Source organism: Benincasa hispida, chromosome 5 (genome assembly GCF_027475165.1).
Source record: "Benincasa hispida cultivar pf3 chromosome 5, pf3_genome.v1.1, whole genome shotgun sequence".
Lineage (NCBI taxonomy): Eukaryota > Viridiplantae > Streptophyta > Magnoliopsida > Cucurbitales > Cucurbitaceae > Benincasa > Benincasa hispida.
The window spans coordinates 48,203,888-48,212,902 of record NC_143482.1 but is presented as its reverse complement, the minus strand read 5'-3'; the positions used below and the strand labels follow the sequence as shown (position 1 = coordinate 48,212,902).

The window sequence follows — 9,015 nt, the reverse complement described above, 5'->3', positions numbered from 1 at the left end:
TAATTGGATCTGTGGTGCTATAATGTTAAATCTTTCATAAGCCCATACTTGTAGCAGTATCAGTGGCCCTACTATTTCCAAAGCTTGTGCATTAGTAGGTGACATAGTTCTCTATAAAATCATGCAAGACAGGCACCTCCCCATGAGTACATACTAGCATGCTCTAAATCAGCCAACAGTAGAAGAAACATAAGATGTAGCAGAGTGTTCGAATTTTCAGTGAACAAAAACCCTCTAATAAGTTGCATAATGTATGCTCGTGCTTAATTCTGTACACTAATATCGTTGGTATCGAAAGACAACTCTGGAAATTGGGATGCTAACTATGTGATACTCAATCTTGAGCCTTTCAAATCATCTGGTCGAATGCCCAAAAGATTGTCAAAAACAAAATTTGAATCATATTGCAATGAACCTATCAGAGGTTCTTTATCCACGGGTAATCCAAACTAAATTGCAATATCCTGCAACGAAATTGTGCATTCCCCACAAGGCATGTGAAATGTGTGGGTTTCTGGTATCCAATGCTCTACTAAAGCAATGACGAGGTGTCAATCCAGTTGGATAAATTCAATCTGTGCAACCATAAGAAAACTAGCCTGTTGTACGTAAGGCATAATAAGTGGATCAAACGGGATAGTATGTTGTGTAGATGTCTCCCTTCTCTGACAGCCCAAAACTAAAGTAGAAGAATTATCTCATATCAATTGTGAACGATGGGTATTTTGTTGATGTAGTTGCACAGGATTAGAAGGACTAAGATCCATGATGCACAAACACTGAAAGAATATAAAAATATATAATAGAGTCAATTCCATAGCAAAGTCCATTACATAAAAAAGTCCATTACATAACAAATTCAATTACATAAAAAGTCCATTACATTGAAAATTTAATTACATAAAAAAATTCATTACATAACAAATTCAATTACATAAAAGAGTCCATTACATAACAAAGTCATCAATGGCCTGAAGAGGAAGTGTCTAATGTACATTGTGGACAAGTACGCTTGTTGTGTCCTTCTCCCTTACAAATTGTTCATCAAACTTTTTGGCTAACATCCATCAATCTGAATTAATAACCTACAATATTTGAACCTTTTTCCTGCAGGACTGAAGGACCATAAAACTCGACAAGAAAAAGTCATACCTAGCACATCAGACGGAAAAAAAATACCAATTCAATCGTGTTTCAGGATTGTAATGCACATCAACACTTAACCAATACAGAAGCTCTGAGTATGATTTCTCCCAATCACCAAACAAGCGAATTGGTTCAAAACAAGCAAACTGGACCTTGAATCACATGAACCTGACCGCCTAGCACCCGTATCGGCCACGAACTAGCCAAACCAAGTGAACCGGATAAACCATGAGCCGAAAGAACCACGAACCGCGCACAAACAAAAAAAAAACTCTGTCTCGGAGCATTGCAACATTGTGACCTAGCACTGCAACGCTACAGAAAATTCTTTCATTCGTCGTTCATAGCATTGCAACACTAGGGCACAACGTTACAACGCTACTGTACAGTTATTAATTCCTTCTATTTTCGTCCCATAAATCCACCGAAAAACTCACGAACAACTCAATACTTTCAAATTACATACTATTGCAAATAATGCCAAAAAAAACAAAAGACCCTTATAAACGAATCTGGAAAATTAAAGCGATAAATCTAAAAGGGTCCAATACCCCCCAAAAAAAAATTCAAAATTAAAATTCTAATTTTTTAATAATAATAATAATAATAATAATATAACCTATAGTTTTTATTTCTCTCATACGTATATATTATTTAATATAAATCAACTGTACATAATACAAATATAATATAATTTGTAGCACTTTACAACAACTGTACATCTACAAAAAGGGGTTGTTTTCGTAGTGTCATCAAGATAAGGTACCTATCATTATATTATCACTTAAACATGATCTACATACATGTTTAAGCTACAGAAAATAACCTTGGATGTTAGTTTATTGGTTTGTGGGTTAAAGCTACTAAATGTCAAATAAAACATCTCATATTTTATTAAATAAATAAAATGTTTATTCATTATAATTACAAACTATAAGACCCACGAGATTTAGGGTATCAACCCTAAAATTTTATGCCGACACTCGTAACCTCTAATTACAACCATCCTTGAATTAATAACGTCTCAATCTATTTGGGTGAACATCTCTGATAGTACTAACTCATTTTCATGTTTTGCACTTCTATCGTTCCCAAATAATAATTCATAGTGTTCTACATCAATATCACTGTCCCCAATATTTTCAGGTTCAAGAATTACTAAATCTTTAGGACGCAACGACATATTTACTCAAATTCTTACAATTGTTGTAGTTGGCAAAAATATTAGTCAAACTTAATATGTTGATACTAACAACCTAGTTCAACAAAAATCCAAAAGATAATCTAAACAAAAATTCAAGATCAATCCAATTTTTTTAAAAAAAAAAACCATAAATCTACCGCCCAAGTCTAAACTCAAATTCAAGATTGGTCCAATTCTTTTTTAAAAAATAAAATTAAACAAACTACCGTCCAAACAATTCAAAATAATTACCAAGCTACAATCCAAAATAATATACTAAAGAAAGACAATCCAAAATTTCAAGCCCAAACTCAAAAAATCCAAAAAAAAAAAAATTCAAATCCAATCTAACGGTCATAAAATACGAAATCTTAGAAAAACAACCTTTACACACTAGTTCTCCCATATTTTAAACAAAACTAGATCAAATCTCTAGTTTTTCATGCATACATCTAAACAAAATTCTAGATCTATGGGTAGTCAAGCCACAATATCATATATTGAGGAAAAAAATTACTTACAATTGACGACGACACAGTAGTGGCAGCATGGAGAACGATAGACAATGGATGATAGTTGGTGGCAGGCTGGGGCAAAGATGAAGATAAGAAAATATTGAAGATGAGGAAGGAATTAATCAGAGAAGGAAGAGGTGGATTTTTCGGGACCACTAACTCGTGTACCCAATACACAAGTTAAGAAGTCATGAATCTGGTCTATGATAGAAAATTGTGGGCTCCGTCCACAATTTGAGTTAAATCGTGGATCAAGTATACAGTTTTTTTTTTTTATATAATTGAGTATCAAGTCTATGGTTACACTACCATATTTTTATAAATTCTTTCGCTCCAACAATATTTCAGTCAGTAATTATTAAAATAGCATTAATATTGTAGTAACAAAAATAAACTTGAATAATTTGTAAATTAAAATTTGGATCAACAAGTACTTGATTTATAATTTAATAACAACTTATGTTTCTCGAATATTCCAACATTGATATGATAACAAAATATAAATTATATTGTATAATATGAACAAAAATGGACAACGACAAATAGTGAATAAGTTAAAAAGAATAGATGGGGAAGATAACTATAAATTATATTTATTAAAAATATCATTTATATAATAATTAATAAAAAAAAAGTTAGAACGTAAAATAGAAACGATACCGAGAGAGTAAAAATGAATAAAATAGAGAGAGAGAAAGGAAGTGAAATGGAAGAAAAAAATGAAAATAAATAGGAAAAACAGAGGGGCCTGGGTAAGGTTGGAACCCAAATACTCAAGGATAGTAAAGTATACAATGACCAACTAGAGATGTCGCAGGGCGAGGTAGAAATGGGTAAGCCCTTTCCGTCCTCGTCCCCGTCCCCACTCCTTAGTCCACTTCTCGTTCCCATAAATTTTCCCGTAAGAAACGAGATGAGGATTTTTCGCGGGGATCGGGTTTCCTATGGAAAAAATTTTCCCGCCATCATTTTTCTAACAATTTATTTTATTTTAATTAAATATATATTTTTAACAATTCCTAACATATGCAATAAAACCTCCATTTAAATAAAATCTTATCAATTTTAGTAATATAAACAATAGTACACATTCAAGTTTAAAAAAATATAATTAAAATGCTAAATTTTCATAATTTTTATAAACTAAAATTCAACCATTAGAATATCCTATATTAAATATTACAACATCTAAGAAATTAAAATAATAAAATCTTAAATTTAAATAATTAAAACCTTCATAATTATCCTAATAAAATCTACAAAATATATATATATATATATACACAAAAGTCGGGGTGAGGTGGGGATACAGGACGGAGTCGAGGTCGGGGAATATATTCCCTATCCCCGGCCCCGAATTGCAAACAGGAAAAAAATTTCCCTCCCTCCTCCATCTTCGTATATTCAAAGATTCCTCATCCTGTTTGGGACGAGTCCCTACGAGACTCGATCCATGAATTTTTTTGGACATCTCTATGATCAACCATGGTGTCACAAACTTTGAAAGGAGAGAACTTTAAGAAATATAAAGTAAAACGGAAAATATTATTATTTTTAAATAGTCAATCGACAAAATATTAGCGATATATCGATAATATCGCTGATATTTTCACGATTTATAGTAAAAAGGGTTTTACCTTGATTTTTTTATTGGTATCTCAATTATAGCGAAATATTTGTAATATTTTGCTGGTATTTCACGATTTTTTCATGCGTGAGAGAGGGGAAAGAAGAGAGAGAAGAGCAGAAAAATAATGATGATTATTGGGAGTTGGGAAAGGAGATAAGAGAGAAAAGAAAAAGAATTAATAATGACTACTGAGAGTTGGGAAATGAGATAAGAGATAAGAGATAAGAGATAAGACAGAATAAAATTAATTATTATTATACAAATACCAAATTGATTTTTGAGAAAACCACTAGTTATGGATATTAAATATGATGTAATTACACATCACTATTTTTTCTACCACCCATAGGCATGTTTTTTTTTTAAAAAAAATAAACATGGTAAATTGAGGATGAGGTATACAATTTCATATAATAAAATGGTAGACGGAATACATGATTTTAGTCTACATGAAGTGTCACGTATAAACATCTTTACTAGATCCATGTTAGGTTGAATGCTACCAAATGTCATCGAATCATAGACTTTGTCTACGATTTAACCATCTGAAATCGTGTACTCCATCAATGATTTACTAATCAAATTTTTGTCAATAGTTTTTCTTTCAACTCTTTTTTTTAACTAATTATTCTTTAAAAAAAATGCCATTATCGTAGTTTTATCATTTTTTTAAAAAATATTATCGTATTGTTGAAATTAACCCCGTATTCTAATATATCTCTTTCTTTTTTTCTTTTTCTTGTTCTTTTGTTTGGAAAGGTTATTCTAATCTTTTTTTTTTTTTTTTTTGCCCTTTTTCTGTTTCTAAAGGTCATTCTTATCTATCTTTAACTAAAGTCAAAGGACACGTGAATATTTTGATTCCTCTATTTATTTTATTCTACATTAATTCATATATTCTTTAATCATTCAATTTCCTTTTGTATTTTTATAAAAATTTTAATTTAGTTTTACAAAGTTAAATTTAGCAATTTTATAATAATAAATTTCAGGTAAGAAATTTCACTATTTATAAAAAATAATGTAAATATAGATTTTTTTCAAAAAAAAAATAAAATAAATAAATATAAGAATAAATTGATACATTGACCAATTTTAAGATTTATTGAAAGTATATATAATATTTAATCCTATGAATATTAGAAAATTATTTTAACCTTTTCAAAATTATTATTGTCATGTCTAAAAACTTCCAAACAACATTTGCAATATTTTTTTAAAAAATTAATGTTTGATTTTATATTTGTCAATAGAATTTGTATTTTGATTTTAAATGAAGATATAATTTAAAGTGATCTTAAACATGACAAAGGTGATTTTAATCTTTTCAAAATTATTCTCAAATTCTATGATATATTAAAAATTGACATAAGAAAATCATGAAAAATTAAATAGTTAATACCCCGTTTGGTAACCATTTTGGTTTTTGTTTTAGTTTTTGAAAACAAAGCTTATGAACACTACTTCCACATCCAAATTTCTTCGTTTGTTACCTACTTTACGTCAATGGTTTAAAAAAAACAAATCAAATGTTCTGAACTAAAAAAATAGCTTTCAAAAAGTTGTTTTTATTTTTTAAATTTGATTAAGAATTCAAATATTGTACTTATGCAAATCATTGTAAGAAATGTGGATAAAATAAACTTAATTTTAAAAAACAAAAACTAAAAACTAAATGATTACCAAATGAGGCCTAAATTACGAGTTTAATTTTGAATTTTGATATTTGTGCTTATTTCTCATAATTTTAAATTTTGTATATCATTGAATTTTGATTTTTTCATTTCTCATGACACGTGACAAATTCAAAATCTTTTAAAACGAAGGATTCTATTAAATAATATCATAATTGTTGTGAATTTGAGAAATTCAATGGGAACACGAATATAGAGAAAATATAATATAATAATATATTTATATAATAATATTAAATATATAAAACATAAAATAACTAAAATTATAAAATTGGATAATATGAAAATTAATAAAATTATGAAGTGAAATTCTCATCAATGTATCTGTGATTTTAAGATCCACCAAATTCCACTATTTATAGGCAAAGTGACAAATAGGATGTGGACTTACATGGACACCAAACATAAATAATTACAAGGCACATGGACGACATGAAGGGTGACACATGACTTTGAAACACTAAGCAATGAGCATCTATTTATTATTATAATATTCATAATACTCTCCCTTAGATGCCCATATATATATATATATGAAATATGCCTTGTTAAAACCTTACGAGCAAAAATCTAATGGGAAAAAAACCTAGTGAAGGAAAAAGAGTACATATTTCATATAATACATACTTCTACAAGAATACAATATATTTACTCCCCTAATGAAAACATCACTTAAGATCTTTGAGTCGCCACATTCCAATGTTGTGCACCAATTTTTCAAAAGTTGCGGTTGATAGTGCATTTGTAAATAAGTCGCCTTTGTAAATAAGTCTAACAGGTTATCTTTTGAACAAATTTGTTGTACAGTGATGTCGTCATTTTCTTCAAGATCATGAGTGTAGAAAAGGTTTAGTGAAATATGCTTTGTTTTATTTCCTTTAATATATTATCCTTTGATCTGGGCTATGCAAGCTGTGTTGCCTTCGTATAATATTATTGGAAACTTTTTATTAGAAGACAAGCTACTTGTTTCACGAATGTGCTGAGTCATTGACCTTAGCCATATACATTCTCAACTAACCTCATGAATTGCAAGAATTTCAACATGATTTGAGGAAGTGGCTGTTATAGTATGTTTCATCGATCGCCATGATATAGCAGTTTCTCCATATGTGAACAAATAACCTGTTTGAGATCTAGCTTTGTGGGGATAAGATAAAGATCCAGAATCTGCATAACCAACTAGATAAAAATTTGATTTATTTGAATAAAAAACCCATATCGATTGTTCCCCAAAGATAATGGAGTATATGCTTAATTCCATTCCAATGTCTTTTTGTAGGAGAAGAATTATATCTAGCTAATAAATTTACTGAAAATGCAATATCTGGTCTTGTATTATTAGCAAGATACATAAGTGCACCAATTGCACTAAGATATGGTACTTTAGGTCTAAAAAGTTCTTCATTATCTTCTTGAGGTCGAAATATATCTTTCTTTATGTCCAATGAACGAATTTCCATTGGAATATTTAATAGATGTGTTTTGTCCATATAAAAGTTTTTCAAAATTTTTCTTATATAAGTTGACTGATGAATAAATATTCCATTTACTAAATGCTCAATTTGCAAACGAATGCAAAAGTTTGTTTCTCCGAGATCTTTCATCTCAAATTCTTTCTTATGATATTCTATTGCCTTTGAAAACTCTTCAGAAGTTTCAATTATATTCAAGTCATTAATATAGTTATATTCAAGTCAACTAGGCTCCTCCCACTGCCAGAGCTGAGACGACGTGCCCGGTGCCTAATCGCATCGTCATCTCACCAGCCTCCAGCTACCATAGGATCTAATCCTCTAAAAAGAAGAACAAACATGATTATTGGCACCCGAATCAATAATCCAGGCAGAATCATCATTCGTCACTAAACAAGTTTCCAAAACTAGTAAATCACATTTACCTTGTTTTGATTTAGCCTTGGCCTTAGCCTTGACCGCCTTCTTCTCCTTAAGCCACTAAGGACAATTCTTCTTCTAGTGTCCGTCTTGGTTGCAGTGGAAACATTTTCCCTTGTCAACCGGCGCCAGATGCCTATTCCAATGGGTGACAGGTGGTAGGTTAGCAGACGCCTTCCCCTTCCCCTTACTACCCTTCTTCTTCTTCCACTTTCCAGTGTTAGAAGTAGAAGGTGCAGACTTCGTCCCTGAGGTCGAGCCTCGATGGAACTTCTTTGAAGACGAGGCAACATTTGCCTCACCTCCCTTGTACTCCTTACTTTTCAATAAAGATTAGTATGTCTGCAACTCGTTGAGGAGAGTTGTAAGGGTATGGTCCACTTTGTTAAGAATCGCATTGCTAATAAAGTGTAGGAAGCTTTCTGGCAACGAATGCAGGATTATGCTAACATGTAAGGGTGTTCGTGGGTTGGTTTGGATTGTGTTGAAAGACTTTTTAGACCCAATCCAATTGTTTGGGTTGTATATTTCTTTAACCCAAATAACCCTCATTAGAAAATCAACCTAACCCAACCCAACCATGAAACATTTGGGTTGGATTGGTTCGGGTTACTCGGGTCATTTATTTAATTTTTTTAAAAAGGAAGTAAAATGTTAATATGTAAAAATTCTATTCAACTATTTTCATATATGAATTAAGATTTAACAACTCAATTTCAATTTATATAATGTATAATCATTTTTCAAAGTGCAAAAAAAAAAAAAAAAAAAAAACTATTTTAAAGAGTTGTTGAAAAATAAATTATCCAAAAAACTGATAAAATTAAAGAAAACTAAAATAAATATAGTATATCTAATTGTACATAAGCCAAAAAAAAAAAAAAATACATTTTAAAGTTAATAATAAGTTTGGGTTGGTTTGGGTTATTTTAATGACCCATGAACCAACCTA

At 30.3% G+C, this 9,015-nt stretch overlaps 1 long non-coding RNA gene across 1 annotated transcript; it reads right to left on the bottom strand.

The window, feature by feature from the left end:
* Positions 1-803: 803 nt before the first annotated feature.
* LOC120078191 (uncharacterized) lies at positions 804-2,998 on the bottom strand. The gene is made up of 2 exons (XR_016529748.1): positions 2,851-2,998; positions 804-1,461 (listed from the first exon to the last, which is right to left on the bottom strand). It is a non-coding gene; the product is annotated as an uncharacterized LOC120078191 (long non-coding RNA).
* Between the last annotated feature and the right edge of the window lie 6,017 nt (positions 2,999-9,015).